Source organism: Protopterus annectens, chromosome 5.part0 (assembly GCF_019279795.1).
Source record: "Protopterus annectens isolate FY-2018-M chromosome 5.part0, PAN1.0, whole genome shotgun sequence".
NCBI lineage: Eukaryota > Metazoa > Chordata > Ceratodontiformes > Protopteridae > Protopterus > Protopterus annectens.
The window spans coordinates 491,206,628-491,224,978 of NC_056735.1; the positions used below are offsets into that span (position 1 = coordinate 491,206,628).

The 18,351-nt window shown below is 39.8% G+C and overlaps 1 protein-coding gene across 7 annotated transcripts in view; it reads left to right on the plus strand.

Moving 5' to 3' along the window:
• Positions 1–18,351, plus strand: part of SYTL5 (synaptotagmin like 5) — a 2,413,062-nt gene that overhangs the window by 2,015,473 nt on the left and 379,238 nt on the right. The window lies entirely within an intron of this gene.

Genomic DNA, 18,351 nt, shown 5'->3' on the forward strand with positions numbered 1-18,351 from the left:
TAGTCAGGGAGAATAACTTGATTTTGTGCAGGGTAGTGTTATAATGAAGAAATAGGGATGGGGCTATAAGGAAGGAGTGGGTGGCAGAGAGAGTGAATGGGAGGCAGGAAGAAGTAGGTGTGCGCATTCTGGGTGGGAGGGTGTATTTATAAGAGGTGGCAGTGTAGGTAAGGAAGAAGATAGAGGTGGAGAAGATAACAAGAAGTAAGCTGCCAGAGAAACATGCCTTTAAGGCAAGCATAGTGTCACAAAGGATATGGGTTTGAGTAGGTTCTAAGGTAAGTAATTAAGACTAGTGGCAGGGGTTATGAGATACCGTCTTGAGTGGGATAGGTTGTTAGATGTATGGACGAAGTGATTATTGATTGGAGGATGTTGTAGGAGGTTGGGAGGGGGACTGATCAACGGGTTTAGAGTATAAAGCAAATAAAAGTGGGGGTGGGTGGGAATGGGGGCAGGGTAGGGTAGGGAATTAGAGTGAGCTGGACCAGATCGCAACTGGCTACAAAAAAAAAAGAAAAAAAACAATGTGTGCAGCTATATGCAGTGGCAAAGAAGGCAGTTGCTTGTTTTGAACAAGTGAAATTGAGGAAAGGTGAGTGTATATGGCAGAAAATTAGAGGGAAGGGAGTGCAAAGTACAAAAGCCAAAAAACAAAAGTATTATATAGTGAGCACAGGGCTAGGGTCAGTAGATGGGAGAGTTACTTCAGAGGGAAAGTGATACTAGGCCAGGAGAGTAGAATAAAGTTAAATAAATTAAGAGAGGAGAATAACAAAAAAGACTGTGTAGGGGCAGAAAATAAAACAGGCAGGGTGAAGCGGAAGTCTGGATTCAGTGATGTACAGGTGGCCTTACACAATGACTTGTACTACAAATGAAAATTACTTAATTTAACATACCTCAATTAATTAGGCTTTGCTGCATAGCCGTAGCGTTCTTTTTTGAGAGAAGATGTAATACTTGGTGCTTGGCAAAGTTGTACTACACAATCTTTTCTGGATCTTTATACCAGGGCTTGCAACATCAATGTAATTAAGCTTTTCTTCATAGCCATAGTGTTCTATCTTGAGAGAAGATGTAATACTTGGTGCTGGGCAAAGTTGTACCACACAGTCTTTTCTGGATCTTTATATCAGAGCTTGCAACCTTAGTTTTTTTTTGTTTGTTTCTTTTTTCGCAATAACCACCAAATGTGTAGCAAATGCTCAGAAATGGCCCTTGCACACCACCAGAATCCAGAAGTGGAAAGCTAGGTAGTCTACAGTGTGGAAAAATCTAGTCTCCTAGCAGTGATCAGTAACGCCTTCATATTTTTCTTTGCTTGCTTTCTTATGTTGGTAGGTTTATTAGGTTGGCATTGCCTAAAAAAGCCTCATGGGGTGGACAACGTATTTGCCAATAATCTAAACCATATAGGAGACAGATGCAGGCATTTCTGGCAAAACAGTGTAGTCTGTCGATTTTATCCCCCAAAGTTGAAAAATATTGGACCCCCTTCAAATGACAGCAAACACGTAGCTAATTATTCAAGTTATTTATTCTCTGCTCTGATTATGGCATCATCCTTGGAGAAGGTAGACTGCTGATCATTGCAAGGTTCATACCTGCCTGAGACTTATAGTTTGAGAGATTTATCATGTCTGTGTTCATATATTCCCAGGAGATACACCTCAAGTCATTGATACCCACATGTACCATGACAGAGCTGTTCAAGGACATGAGTGCATGTGTGACAAACCCTTGCACCAGACAAGCAACTAGCCATCACTCTTTCCATACTTTGACTGGTAAGAGGTACATCTGCGTGTCTTACAATGGAGAAACATATAACTAGAATGTTTGGTTGGGTAGATGTCTGCCTTACCATCTCGCATCCATGACTTTGGGACTCTGTGTACTATGTGAGGTGAAATGGTTAACTTGCAGCTTGTGTGCTTTGTGCCTGTGTTACATTTTGGAGGTATTTCAGGTTTAGTTAATGTGTAGAACCTCAGCATATTATGTATTATGTGTATTGTGATGGCCTTAGTAAGGTGTGAAGTGTTGTGTACTAACAATTTTGGTGTCTGAGTTTAGTGTCTATGAGATTTTTCCTCCAAGAACAATATATATATATATATATATATATATATATATATATATATATATGCGTGTATGTGTGTGTATGTATGTGTGTGTGTGTGTGTGTGTGTGTGTGTCATATCTCACACATTGTGTTAAGCTGTTTGAGTAGTAGATGATGGTCAGACAGCATGAGACAGTTCCTGTACTGTCTCAGGATATCCATTGCAGTCAGGCTGGCAAGAGAAGTGGGGAAGTGCTGGTCCATGGTTTTGACAGGAAAGACTCAGAGGGGGAAGGGCTGACTGTAACTACTTGGAGTTTGGTTTGTTCAGGATACTGTTTGGGTGGACGTACTACCAAGGCTTGGGGAAATGCCGAGTTATCTGTCCAGGAGTGCACTACAGCTCAAGGTTTTTATTTGTACTTAACACAGGTTAATTGAGCCTCAGACCTGGATTTTTAAGGTTGTATAGATTTTGCAGGTCTTTTATAGGATAATAATGCTCTAGTGCAGGCAGTGCACTATAGACTAAGTTTAGTGGTGGTGGTGCATTAAGCACAACTCAGTGCAGCTTTTTTCCCTTCCCTTTTTGAGTAAGAGCTCATTTCTCAACATTCGGGACTTTCCACACTTCTCAAAGTCTTGAATAATAGATCATGGGTGGTGATAGCTCTCTGCTCATTATAGCAGGTTAAGTAGAGAGATATCCAGTTAGATAAAGCTAATAGTCAAGCTCTGTGACTTCAGGAAACTGTACCCAGTCACACTTCTCTTAGCCCTATAACTGAGCTACAGTAAATGACTTGAGTAAGCTAGAATTTCAGAACCTTTAGCTTTTACAGTAGGAACAGGTAAAACCTGTAATTAGTGTGCAAACAGTAGGGTGCAACAGGGAGAGCAGTATTTAATGTTGTAGTGGAGGTCGGAAGAGCTTATAACAATGTACCAGCATAATATGTCTAATTTGGTATAATTATTTAAACCATATTTGTTTTTGTATTATTTTTAAGGACTGTAAAATTACTATTATTAATATGTTTTGTAATACTTTGGAGCTTTTCTCCCCCATGCCTCCACTGAAAATGGGCTCCTACCCAATTGAACTTTCCCAGAAATCAAATGTCAATAAATAAAATAAATAAATCAGACACAAGAACTGTAGAAAAACAGTAGCAATTTAAGAAACAGAAAGACACTGGAATGCAATTTTAAACAAGCAAACGATAAGCAGAATATAAGTCTATAAAGCAAAACTGGAATGTAAACAGCTGTAGAAGTACAGAAGCACAAGTCTACTTCAAAATGTGTGTGTGTGTGTGTGTGTGTATGTGTGTGTGTGTGTGTGTGTGTGTGTGTGTGTGTGTGTGTGTGTGTGTGTGTGTGTGTGTGTGTGTGTGTGTGCAAGGGCACCCGCAGGCAGGTGCAAGGGGGTGCACTTGCACCCCCCTGGAATCCACTGAGTTAATCTTTTGATTTAAAAAAAAAAAGTTTTTTTTTTAAGGCACTCTTCTTTAAGAAGCCCAGTCGCAGGTGTGCTGACATCATCGCGCGAAGTTTGCGAGCGGGAACTAAAATGAACAGTTGTGAGTCGTGACATCATCGCGCGGGAGCTGAAATGGACAGTTTTGGACCTTACTGAAGATGGGACTCTTGCAAGCAAGCGGGAACGGACGGAAGATGGGACCCTTGCGAGCGGGAACCGAAACGGCTTTAGTGGAGCTGAAACAGGCAGCTTTAGTAAGGTAGATGTGTGTGTGTACGGAAGATGGGACGCTTTAGTGAGGTGTGTGTACGGAAGATGGGACGCTTTAGTGAGGTGTGTGTATGGAAGATGGGATGCTTTAGTGAGGTGTGTGTACGGAAGATGGGATGCTTTAGTGAGGTGTGTGTACGGAAGATGGGACGCTTTAGTGAGGTAGGTGTGTGTGTGTGTGTGTGTGTGTGTGTGTGTGTGTGTGTGTGTGTGTGTGTGTATGTATGTATATATATATATATATATATATATATATATATATATATATATATTTATATATATGTGTGTGTGTGGTGGGGATGGGGCAAATAGCATCCTTTCCAATATGGTTAGTTTGTCTTAAAATATCATTTATTCTCAAAGACGCACACATTTTTGTGGGAATGGACACCGTTGTTTTAAAAGAAACTCTATCTGGTATTCTACTTTGCATGCCTTTCCAACAGAAAACAAAGGCTTCTAGGTCAGTCTCATGTGGAATTTAGCAACTCCATATGAGGGATGATTATCAGTGATCTTGGCTCCATCTGACAGTCTCCCATTTATTAATTATGTGTTTGCCTCATAAATCACATTGAGCTAACTAGCAACCATTGAATGGCTGCAATTCTGACATGCTTATGTCATCATATAAATGTCGACAGTCTACTGTGCATGTCCCGAGGCTAATCCTCAAGGTATGCAACTAAAAAAACAATGGATTTGCATCCCCCTGTATCCCCCATGCCCCCTGCTGCTTATTTATTTAAACATTAAGATCACACAGTCCCTGAGAAAAAGGCATATTCCCCAACCCTAAGGATTATCTGTTTTTGCACAACTGTCGACCATCTGTATAGTCGATCAAACTGTGTCAATAATACAGAGGTCAGTTTTAGCTAAAATATATACAGGAGCGACTCAAGGAGTTATACTTCACAATATATAAATGTAAAATAGAGGACTGCTGATTAAAATTCAGTAAAATCTTACTCTTCAAAAAGAATTCACCAAAGAAGTATATTGCCAAATCAGACCAAGTTACTCAAATGAGATGGAGAGAGAAAACTAAATGCTCCCATATCCCAAAGTTTATGTGACCATATAGTTGGAGTGGAACGAGTGTGGGGGACATACCTCTCAACTGTCCAGATTTTTGCAGAATGTCTAGATTTTTGCCTCATAATTTTGGTCTGTACCTCATAAAATCTCTGGTTTTCTGGAAAATCACTGAGGAATAAAGTCACTAAATAATGACCTAGATTTTAGTTTTGGACTTCACATCCTTCAGGAAACGCATGTTGATACAAATCCTGTTATTCTACTAACGTTCTAAGTTTTATAAGAGCAATATTTAAAATCTGTCTCTATTTTTGGGCCTTTGTCCCCAAATTACTTTAGGCTTTATCCAGATTTCTTGCACTAAGAGGTTGAGAGGTATGGTGGGGGAATTGCTGCATCTCTTTTCAGGGGCTCAGCTCACCTTCATCTATTTGCTGAGTTTTTGTGTCTGTTTTGGTAGGATAGGAGTCCCAGAAATTTTGCAAAAGGTTTTGAAGGAAAAATGTACCTTTTCATTTGTGGCATAAGCAAAGGAAAAAATGGGTTGATGCACAATGAGGTACAGAAATGATGAACATGGACAAGCCTGGAGAATGACTGGTTGTAAGAATTCACCACTTAAATGTAACAGAAAAAACATAATGCGTCTGTGAAACATTAACTTTAGTATATAGTATATTTAGTATATACTTAGAGGGGAAGCAGTAGCCACAGGTAAAATAGAAATGGAACTTGAGGTATTCCTAACTGATAATGCTGAAGTGATCGCCCTTTAAATTTATTTACGGGGAAAGTTTGACTTGGGACAAGCCAATTTTTAGTGGACGCCCAGGAAGAAATGCTCCAGACACATGTTTTTGTAACATGGGAGAAAACCCACATGAACACAGGGAGGATATGCAGACTCTGCACAGAAGGCCCTCCAGACAAGAATTGAGCCAGAGAACATATTGTCGCAAGGTGACAACACACACCACTGCACTGTCCTTACAAAGTCTGTAAATGTGATCCCCAGAACAGTGAGACTGAAACTGTTGGCAATGGGACATATAGAATAAGTCTGTTATTGCAGTACCCTGGAGTATCCCCCCCAATGAAGTATGGCAATCTTAGCATTAGTATCTATAAGTACAAGTGTAGGCATATAGACCCCATTTGGGGGCTTTGAGAAGGGGACTGTTTTAATGAATCTACAGCCAGTTTTGAAATTATTCACTTTTTTCTTTTACAGTCATTCACTGTATTTCTATTATAATCCCATTCCTTTTTTTTTTCCTTTCGTAGTGCTTCACATATTTCCAACAGGAATCTGATGTTTATATTAAGCAAGCACTGTATCAAAGAAGCATGGTGGTCTGTGAGATGCTGGGATGCATATGAAGGTGTATCACCAGCAGAAAGCAAGAAGCTGTCAACTCTCTTTACAGACAGTTAATGACATGAACAGACCCTAGTGGGATGACAAGCCAAATATTCTCAAGTGCCTTTCTTTGCCACTGGTTCCAGGAGTTACCTATCCCTAGTCTAATTCCATTTTAAAATTGGAGAAATTACACTATTTTAAGGGGGGTGGGAGTTTGTTCTACAGATAAGGGAGGCGTTGGGTAATGAATCTGTAATGTTTGCTGCTAACAGAAATTTTGAGGTTAATTGTATTTGCACTTGTTATCCCTCCCATCTCTTTTTTCAAGATAACAATTCAGGAGATGCTATGAGACTCTATGGGATGCTGGCATAATGGTTAAGATGCTCACCTTATACACCAAAGGTGCAGGGTTTGATTCTTGTATAGGGTAATTGGCTAGGCATAAAAACACAATTAGCCTAATATTTATCTATCTATAAGATATGGGTGGTGTGGTGGGTTGCTGCAGGTGTGATGGACTTGGGTTTGAAACATGGCAGAGGTATTTATTTCAGAGCTGAGTGACCTAGTGGGCTAATGCACTATATTAAGAAAAAGTGAAATTATTTTAGTCTGAGTAGCTCAGATTTCCAAGTGTAGTAATCTTCTTAGAAATTAATCTCTGGATCCAGAAATGAATCTTTAGTTGAACACATATTTTGTCAGGGGCACACAGGCAGGGGAGTTGCACTCAGTTTTGTCTGAACCAGTGAAATGAAGAGGAGCACAGTGAGATCCTCTAGGATGACTTGAAACTCCTCTGAGTAACATTATGAGTCATACCAAGAGCCTCTTTTTTGCCCCCTTACCATGCCTGCTGACTATCTGCCGAATTGCTGTGACTTATGTGTTCCCTACTTGATGAGAGTTGATTACATTGTATCTGGCATCCACCAGCCATCAGGGAATTTTATAATGGTCACCCTAATGCCGTCTACTTGCCCCTTAATCTGTTTAAAACTTTATTTAGTGGCTCACTGCTGTTTTTCTGCTGTGATAAATATTTCTGTAGTGTTTTCTGCCTAAAATAGTGTAGCTAGTAGCTGTAATGGTTTCCTACCCTCCCTCCATATTGCTGTGTTCTTATAATTGGTGGCTTTGCAGTTGCCCACCCCTACTGTAAATCTGATCTAGGACACTCCTCCTAGTCTAGTGTCATTAGCTCATTCTACCTAATACAGAGATAATTTTATAATGGTTACCCTAATGCCCTCTTTGCATGCCCTTAAAGCAATCATGAGAGGGGCAAGCAATGAGTGCAGCTTGGAGTAAGCACCCACTTTTGGAGTTTGGCACAGTGGTCTAAGAGTATGACTGATATGCCTGCACTTTGCAGCCTTTGCTAGATAGTGTTTCATTACTGTAATTGCATTTTTACTGAATTAACTGTAAACTGCTTTTTCATACTGAGAGTTGTATTTTCTGTTTGTGAGTCTCTATCTGTTCATTTTTGTGAGGTTTCTGTGTTCTAGTCAGGTAGCACAGCCTGGATAGAGGCCTGGTGTTATCCAGGCCTGGTTGTTTTGTTTGTTGAGTTTCCTGTGTTTCTGGCAGCTAGTTTCACTGTGTATAAGGTATTAACTGAAATATTTCTCCATTTGTTAAACATCTGTTTGTTCTGATTTCCTGCCAAGGAGTGTATCATATAACTGATTTGTTTGCAGTTAAAAGCATTCTCTAGAGTCTCCTTGCTCCTTAGTCTGTTTAAAACTTTATTTAGTGGCTCACTGCAGTTTTTCTGCACCGATAAATATTTATGTAGTGTTTTCTGCCTAAAATAATGTAGCTAGTAGCTGTAATGGTTTCCTACCCTCACTCCATATTGCTAGTCATGTTCTTATACTTGGTGGCTTCGCAGTTGCCCACTCCTACTGTAAATTTGATCTAGAACACTCCTCCTTGTCTAGTGTCATTAGTTCATTCTACCTAATACAGAGAGAACATTTGAGAAGGCCAACCCAATTAGGTTCTTAACCTTGAATTATCTTGTGTTCCTCCTTTCTCCCTTTCCACTTTACTAAAATAAAAACAACTTTACTAGAATCTCCTTGTGTTCTAACTGAATGTGCGTCTCAGCTGATAAATATATTTTTTGGCACTTTTAACTGTTCAGAGTTGAATAAAAACAATAATTGAATTCAGTTCAGAATACAGTTTGAATAAATTGCATTTATTTAAACTGCATCTGCTTTAATGTTGCTACACACTCAAGTGTGCTAGCTTGCACTGCACTTGAATTATTTTTAGTGCAGTTGTAGCTGCTTTTCAGTAACAAAATCTAAACTTGTTTCCTGCAACTAGTCTAGTCCAGATACAGATTTGCTGCATCCAGGACCGTGTGTAAGCTTCTGAGCACCCAGTGAGGTGTGTGTATGGAAGGTGGGATGCTTTAGTGAGGTGTGTGTACAGAAGATGGGACCTTTAGTGAGGTGTGTGTGTGTGTGTGTGTGTGTGTGTGTGTGTGTGTGTGTGTGTGTGTGTGTGTGTGTGTGTGTGAAATGCCCTAGGAGTTACATGGTGGTGGGTAGAGAATAAGGCTTGAACCCTGTACCTTGGGCCCAAGTGGCAAGAGCCTGAATTCCCTACCCACCACCATTTGTAAAAATGTTGCAGGCTTTTCCCTCATACTTTTTCTGTTCCTCATAAAATCTGTGGTTTCTGTATTTGTGTCCTTGTTGACTGACAGCTACATGTTCTCTCGTTTGATTCTTGGCTGTCTGGAGTGTTTCTCCCTGGGCCTCTGCTAAAAATTTGCTTATTTTCCAAGTCAGACTTTCCTGGTTAACAAATGTTAAAAAAATGGGCACTCATTTCAATATCAGACTTCATATTCTTCAGAAAGTGCATGGTAACAAAAGCTTTTATTCTAGCAATTTTTTAAGTGTACAAGATGGATATTTGAAATGTATCCCTGTCTTTGGGACTATATCCCCCCCCCCCATTATTGGGTTCATCCAGGTTTTGTGCTAAGGTTGAGAGCTATGGCAAGAACTGAATTCACTGAATATGTTTGGGGGCTGTATTCACCCAGTATTGGCTTTGTTCAGGTATTTATTGGCTTCATCCAAATTTTGTGCTAAGGTTGAGAGCTACGGTAAGAACTGAAGTCACTGAATATGTTTGGGGGCTATATTCCCCCATTACTGGCTTTGTCCGGGTGTTCTTTGCTAAGAGGTTGAGAGCTATGGTGAGAACTGAATTCACTGAATGTTTGGGGGCTGTATTCACCCATTATTGGCTTTGTTCAGGTATTTTGTGCTAAGAGGTTGACAGCTGTGCTATGATGAGAACTGAATTCACTAAATGGTAGCCATTTAAGTTTCAGTCTTCCTCTTTCACAAAACAGCTGAGTTGGTGTAGTGGTATGTTGCTCTGACTGTTTTGCACAGGGTCCCCTGGGTTCAAGACATGGCAGTGAAATGTATGGTGGTAACGCAGCATTTTATTCTAGCAACTTTCCAACATTATACAAGCAATATTTAAAATGTGTCCCTGTTTTTTGGCCTTTTCTCCCCCCCCCCAATAAATTTTGGCTTTTTCCAGATTTCTTGTGCTGCAAAGTTCAAAGATACAGCTGAGTGTCGAGTAGATTTTACGAGCTGAGAGCTGCAGGGAAGCAAAAGTTTAGTGCTGCTTATGTTTAGTCTGCTTGCATTGTTAATAGCACAACAGATAGTGTCCTTGCTTTTGATGCTGAAGGCTGTGGGTTCTACTCCCACAGTAGGTAGATGCATTACTGATACTGTACTGTGTTGTAAAGGTGGTGGATGCTGCAGTCCTTTTGGTAAAGATACCTAGTAACTATGAACCTGTTATCAGTTTGCTATCCATTCCCTATTGCAGTATTACTAGCTTATCATTTTTTTATTGCATGCAACAGAGGCAATTTATTCTTCAAGGGTAACAGGCACTTTATTTGTAGATTAAATAATGACATATAAAGCAGCGACCTCTTTATTAGTTACAAATTTCTTTAATGTGGATTTTACTACTTCAGAGATTGTGCATATTTTTTACTGATACTGGTGGACTATAGAAGGTTAAGTAGACTTTTTATGATGGAAATGTTCTGAATTGGGCAGTTTTGTCAGTAGTGTATGCCTTTTGTTTCATTGTTTACTGGAAAAATGTTCAAAACAATAATTTTAAAATGCCCTCTAACAACTGTACTGTATTGTACAAGGAATACAATGTAATACAGTCAGGAAGGTGTATCAAAGAGCATGTGTATGTTATGTTTGAGGGGCCTATGATTTTGAAGACAGCCCAGAGTTAATATTTATCTGCCACTGGCAAAATGTATTTTCTTTGAATGTGGGTTTCAATGCATGTGAGTTTCAAGGGCAGAGAAGTTTTAATGTTAGTCTATTTTCATTGTAAGACTGCATTGCTTTGTTTAACAGATATGTATTAGGGTTTGTGCTGTAAAATGCAAAATAAAACTTTCAAATGAAATCCTAAATCATCGCAGAAGTAAAGCAGTATGCACATTACAGTGTTTATGGTAAATAGGGCAAAATAACCAAGGAATGGGACATTGGAATGGCTGCAGGGGGAGGCTCCATTCGACCATGATTTTGTGAGGGGGGGAGTAGCGAACTCAGACAGCCCCGATTGAACTATACCTCTCAGTTGTCCATATCTTTGCAGAATGAATAGATATTTGCTTCTTATTTTTGGTTTGTTTCTCATAAAATTTGTGGTTTTCTAGCAAATCATTTAGGAATGAAGTCACTAAATGACACATAGTTTCAGACGTGTCAACCTTCAGAAAAATGCATGCTAATGCAAGACTGTCTTAACTTTATACAAGAGCAATTTTTAGTAGTGTTTGTATGTTCCCCCAATATATTTGGCCTTGTCCAGATTTCCTGCATTAAGAGGTTGAGAGGTACGTGCAAATCACTGTAGATTAGGAATATCCAAACCTCTCAATTGTCCCCAATTTTGGCTCAAAATGTTGCTCTCCCCTAATAATCCCTCCTCAAAAATGGCAATTTTGGAAGAAAATGTGGAGGGTTTATAATTGTATATAACTAATGATCAGAGTTATAGATTACTTTACTTTTATTTCAGAAATGCATGTAGATGCTCTTATTTTGTTAGCTGCTCAAGTTAACAATGTTACTACTAAAAAGGTGTCCCTTTTTGACAGGTATTTTTGCTTCACATTTTGGTCCGTTTTTCATAAACTTGTGGTTTTCTGGCAAATTAGTGGCAAGTCATTAAAGCTTGAAGTTAGAAAATAATGGCAGACATTTACATTTGAGTTTCAGATTTTATACCCATCAGAAAATTCGTACTAATGCAAGATCTACTACTGTTCTATTTAAGTTAATAAGAGCAATATTTAAAAATTGGCCTTATTTTTGGGCCTGTGTCCCACTTCTAGTTCTATGTATGGCTTTGTCCAGATTTCTTGCTCTGAAGTTGAGAGGTATGAGTGTTAGAGCCATAGGTTCATAGGTTTACACTAGGCTATCTGCCCTAAGGCATTTATAAGCCTAGCCCAGAGTTTTGTGGCTTACACCACCCCTTATGTTAAAAAATACTGTGCCCATTAGTTTGTTGTGCCTCTGTCCAGCAGTGACACAGAGATGATTCCCGGGGTAAACCTACGATCTCCCATCCACCGGTCAAGATTTCTCTTGAACAGAGCCAGCGAGGTGCTCTGCCTCACATGGACTGGGATTTTATTCCACAACATAGGGAGTCTCTGGGTGACAAATCTATCCCTCCAGCATGTCCTATTTATATCCGTGCTAAGGTTTAAGTCGCTTGCTCTAGTGGATCTGGTAGATTTGGATTTTTTGAGGTGGAGCATGTCCATTAATTCCGGGTTGGACATGGCCTTGTATGTCAGGCACAGGTCACCACTGAGCAGACGGTATGCGACTGAATAGAGCTGGAGTTTCTTCAGTCTGGCAGCATATGACAGATTTTGGAGTCCCTTTATCCTTTTGGTGAGGAACTTTTGGGGTCTCTCCAATTGCTGCAGGTGTAGGGTGAGATACATCCCGAATGGGGCATTGTACTCTATCATTGGTCTGATAAGTGAAGAGTACAGGGGAACAATGACCTCACTTGATCTGGATGTGAATCCCTTCATGATCAGGTGGGCAATGTAGAAGGTTTTTCTAACCACTTTAGCAATGTGAGTGTCAAAAGAAAGGCCACTGTCAACCTGGGTCCCCAGGTCCTATATGGTAGCTTGGGGTTACCTTGTTTTTCCCGAAGGGTATGACTATACATTTTTTGGCACTTAACTTCAGGCCATGGCTCTGGCACCAGCTATCAGTTTCCGTGAGACCCCTCTGAAGGATATCTGTGTCCGATGTACTTTCCACTATGGCTCCCAGTTTGCAGTCATCTGCAAACTTTGTCAGCCATAGTCCTCCTATGTTTGCCTGTACTTCTGAGAAGTAGATGCCGAACAACAGGGGGCCAAGGACTGAGCCCTGTGGGACACCACTTGTGACCAGCTTGGAGTCTGACATGGTGCCAGCTACTCTAACCCTGTGGGTTCTGTCCTTTAGCCAGTTTGCAACCCATCTTGTGACATATGGGTTTACATTTAAGCTGGTAAGTTTCTGTATAATACCCAAGTGGGGTATTGTGTCGCAAGCTTTTGCAAGGTCAAGGTAGGCTGCATGGACTGCCTTTCCCTCATCAATGGCCTTGGTGACTGTTTCGAAGAAGTTGACCAAGTTCAAAAGGCATGATCTGCCCTTGACAAAGCCAAACTGGGTCGGGTCCAATGTCTGCAAGTCCCCTATGTCTTTGTTTATGAGTTCCATTATGATCCTCACTATAGCTTTACAGACCAGGCTTGTTAAGCTTATGGGGCGGTAATTACCAGGGTCCGTAGAGGCACCGCCTTTGTGAAGTGGGACCACAGTTGCCGTACGCCACTCCTTGGGCACTTATCCTGTGGTAAGGCTAAGATTAAACAGCTGCCTTATGTGCTGGTTTAGTTCCTCATTGAGCTTGTGTAGCACACAGCCGGGGACACCATCCGGTCCCATTGATGCTGTGTTTTTAGCTTTAGAGAGAGCAGCTTTCACCTGCGCATTGGAGATGTCTGGGAGGCTGCACTCCGCTGGGATAGTTATCTCTCCTTTGAGGGGGCGGGGTGAAGTTTGCACTGAACCTGTCTGCCAGTATGTTGGCAATGTCTGTGGGTTCAGGGATTTTTGTATCATTTTGGACTAATTCTGAGCATATCTGGGAGTTTCCACCCAGGTTTCTAACATAGCTGAAGAAGGCCTTATGATTGTCTTTTGAATCTATGGCAATTTTTCTCTCAAAGATGGCCTTGGATGATTTTATGAGTGCTCGTATTTTTTTTACTAATAATGATCAAAGGTGTCTTCTCTTTTATGGATTTTGCTCTATCATGTAACAGCTTTCTCCTCTTTATTGTAAAGTTTGTTTATGGCTGGGGTCCACCAGACTGGATGTTTGCCCTTGGTGGAAAGAGTCTTGGTTTTATTAGGGATTGCCTGATCCATGCATTCCTGGAGGTGTTCGTAGAAGGCATTTGTAAGGGCTTCCGCAGCTTGGGTTGTGGTTTCCACTGGCTCGGGGGCCTTGAAGGATACCACACCAGTCTTGAGTAGTGTGAAGTTTGCTTTAGAGAAGTTCTTCACTGTGGTCTTTTTTGTTTGGGGTGGGGGCGGATGTGGATATCCAGTGAGATTAGTTTATGATCTGATCTCACCAATGAGGGATATACTTCCGGTGTGGAGCATTTTGTCCCCATGTTTGTGATGATGAGACTGTCAGCCAGAGACATTTCAAATTATGACATACTTATTGCACCCCACCCTCCATTGTAGTGGCTCTGGATGTGTCCAAGGAAGGCAAGGAGCAGTTATGCAGTGCAAGTGTGCAGAGCATTCCCCCATCCAAGGTACATCACAAATACGACCGTGGCTTTTTATCTGTCCTTGATTTTGCAGAATGTTCTGGAGCATTTTGTCCCCATGTTTGTGATGATGAGACTGTCAGCCAGAGACATTTCAAATTATGACATACTTATTGCACCCCACCCTCCATTGTAGTGGCTCTGGATGTGTCCAAGGAAGGCAAGGAGCAGTTATGCAGTGCAAGTGTGCAGAGCATTCCCCCATCCAAGGTACATCACAAATACGACCGTGGCTTTTTATCTGTCCTTGATTTTGCAGAATGTTCTGGTTTTCTATCAGATTTTTATACTGTTGATTTATGCTTCTTATTATTGAGAAACTGCATGCTGTCCCAGTGCCCTGTTGCTCTGTTTAAGTAGCCATGGTTTAATGAACATCAGGTAAGCTTGTTGGAGATTGCAAGATGCAAGTAAGCTTTAGTAAGCATATTGTTAAAGAATTACCAGCATTGAAAGTATTTTCGTTGTTGCCATGCAGAGAATATTTACATAACTAGATAATGTATAAGCCTTGGGTATTGAAATGCATATGACAGTATTTGTAATAAAAGGACAGGATTACAGTATTTTCGAAGCTCATCGCATTTTATTGGAGACCAGTGTCTTACAGCAGTGTCTGTGTGTTAGTACACTTAGTTGGGTGGCTTTAATGGTATATGGTAAATAAGCATTGCTACCTTACTTAAAAGCCAAGCCCTGCAACAACTAGGTAAGCTCCACACTGAAGTCAAAACACAATAGCTCTGGTGGGTAAATGTACTCTGTAGTAATCAAAAAAGGCAAATGTTTGAAATAACTACAGCTTATGTGCAAACACAATAGGTAGTGATGAAACAATGCTCTGCTAAAAATGCTTCAATGCTCCACATTGCTGAGCTGCAGTTCAGTTATCACTGGCTACCAGGATTTCACCCACTTCAGATCAAGCACGGTGCCGTTCAGTGCAACCTTCCCAGAACTAATTCAAGTCTGACCAGAATTATTTTGTGTGTGTGTGTGAGGGAGGTAGCATACCCCTCAGCTGTCCAGGTTTTTGCAGAATGTCCAGATTTTTGCCCCATATTCCTCCTAAAAAGGATTGAAGTTGCTAAATAATGAGACATTTCAGTTTTAGATGTCATATCATTTAGAAAAATGCATACTAACACAAATCCTGTTACTCTTGCAATTTTCTAAGTTTATGAGAGCCATATTTATAATCTGTCCCTATTTATTTTAGGCTTTGTCCAGATTTCTTGCACTAAGGTTGAGGCCTTGGGGTATGGTATGTTTGTGAGGGATAGAGAAAGTGAAATGCCCAAGTTAGAGTTTGCAGGTGGAATTTATTTTCAAGTGCATTTTCAAGGAACTGTGAGTTTTAAGGGAAGCTAAGTTCACTGCTGCTCATGCCAAGTCTATTTACAATGTGCAACTGTTTTGTTTAGCAAATAGTATCTCTATTGTGGTATAAAGTTTTAAAGCTATGTTAGTAGCACCACAAGTAGAATACTTGCATCTTAATGGAGAGGCTTGAGGTTCTATTCCTACAGCATGTACATCTGTATGCTGCAGTCCTGAGGATGTCCTCCTTTGGATGAGATGCCTAATAACTATGAACCTGTTTTTCAGCTTGCCATCCATTTTCTATTGCAATATACCAGCTTACCAGTTTTTTAATTTAACATAGGCAATTTTATTCTTTGATGGCAGCAGGCACTGAATTTGTAGATGAAACACTGAAATATACAGTTGTTTTCTAGCAACAACATCTTCATTAGTTTCATATATCTTTAATGTGGAATTATTCAGATTACTTTTACTTAAGGGATATAATTCAATTATATATTATAATTAATACAATCAGGTAAATCAAAACTTTTGCATGGCCCTAACAGTGTGCAAGGAGCCTATTGCTTGAAAATAGTTCAAAGGTAAATAACCTGCCCTGGCCAGATGCATTTTCTTTGAATGTGGGTTTCAATGCTGTTTCATTGAATGTGAGTTTCAAAAGTAGAGAACCTTTAATGCCATGTCTGTTTTCATTGTAAGACTATTGCTTTGTTTAGGTTTAGTAAATGTCTCAGTGTTTGGGCTATAATGTTTGAAATAAAAGTTGTAAATTAAATCCAACTGCCTATAATCATTGTAGAACTAAAGCATAAAACAGTATGCACACAGATTTGAACAGTGTCTACGGCAAATGGGAAGAAATAGCCAAGTAATGGGACACTGGAATGGCTTTGTGGGCAGGGCTTGGGGTGGGTGGACTTGGGCGGGGCTGTGTTGGCAGGGGGCGGGGAGAGCTATGTGGGTGGGGCTCTGGGTTTGCACCCCCCTGCAAAAAATCCTGCGGGCTCCCTTGTGTGTGTGTGTGTCTGGATATGTTTATGTTTATGTATGTATAGCTATATATAGTTCATATTTGCATCATTTAAAGCTGCTTAGTCATATATCACCTTTGGCTTTGTTATCAAAACATGTCTCTTCTCATTGCAAAACTAGTATGACTCATATCCTGTGTCTTAGTCTGTTAGGTATACACTTCCATATGGCTAGTACATATAGAATGATACAGCTGAATGGACTGGTATCACCTATTTTTTCTGGCAGTACTATTTATATCTCAGCTGTTTCCCATGCAAAAATTATTGAATACCAAATTTTCTAACTGTTTTTTTTAATATGTTATAATGAAAAAAATGTAAATCATTAATCTACCGTTTATGGAGAACTTCTTTATCATTAATAAAAAAATTAGCTTGCAATTCAAGCATCAGGCATTTTTGGTCTTTTTTTTTTTTTTACCAGCCAACAATCCCCTGCATGAGGTAATTCATGTCCTGCACTTTTGCTCTCCTGGCATCAGTTGTCACATGCTCTCCTTTCCACATTCACTTTTTATTTCCACTTCAAAAGCTTAAGTTGCTCACATGCACTCTCCATTCATAAGTGGTTTAATTGGTTATTTGGGCCTAATTTCCTGTTTTATCCCATGTGGAAATAGTTATACTGTTTTTTATTCACGAGGACTTTGAAGGGTAATGACATGCATGTTCAGGTCTGTGACCTGGTGTGCCAGCATTATATGTATATGCCGTCAAGGTTTTCATTTGCAGCATGCTTTTTCTTAGGTCTCTGCATGATATTAATAGTGAGCCCTTTGTTAGATTTTACAAGGAAATTCAGAGAAAGCTTTTCAATTGCTTTAACTGAAAAAAAAGCTTTTAGGCTTTTAAAAGTTGGAACATAAAAGACTGATAAAAAAAAAGAGAGAATAAAATGTCAGGAAAAGGTACATTTTGAAACTTTTTAGGTGCATTCAGTTAAAATTGTTATATAATTTCACTCAGGAAATGGATTTACTATAGGAACAAATGCTATAAAAATGTAATAATTTCATAGAATAGAACCATACACTACAGGCGTAATAGTATATGCTTGCATCAGATGAGTCAACACAATTTCTAGCACATAACAAATCACATATTCAAAATAAATAGATGCAAGAATCAGTTTATTCAAATAAAGATAAGAAGCCAGCAGTCTTAATGTCAGTGTTGCTATTCCCTGCCATATTTGTATGGCAATGTAGTATGGTACCTTTTCATGTCACTATTCTAAATCTCAGTGATCCATTTGCTACAGTGCTGTTACTGGTACAACAAATCTGTTCACCCTAGTGATTGCACATGCTAAACCTCCATTTGTCTTTTTTCATTCATTTGTTAACAAATTAAACCTACTAGTTACAAGCCTCTTTCAGGTTCAGGGCAGGAAAACTTCCTTGTTAAATGATATATTCAGAGCAACATGGTGGGCAAACAAAGGCTGTGAGAATCAAACTGTTGACTACATAATAAACCTCATTAACAGCTCATGACTTTAATCCTGTGCACTTAACTGCCAGCATCTTGAATCTTCATGCTTTCTGACATTTCTGTCTTTGAGAGTTTAACATCACTTTATTTTTTTCTGTCACTCTGCCCACTCAGTTTGCATTTGTTATCAGGATAAGCAGGTCCCTTGACTTGCTGCTTCCTGTTTTGTTGTAGCTTTTACAGTTTGGCTCACTTATTGATTACTTTATATTTAATATGTTTTGGTTATCCTAGCCTCAAGCTAGATGTTGCTCTGTCTCCGTGGTGGCTGGTGACTTCAAATCAAAGTGGGGCTGCAGG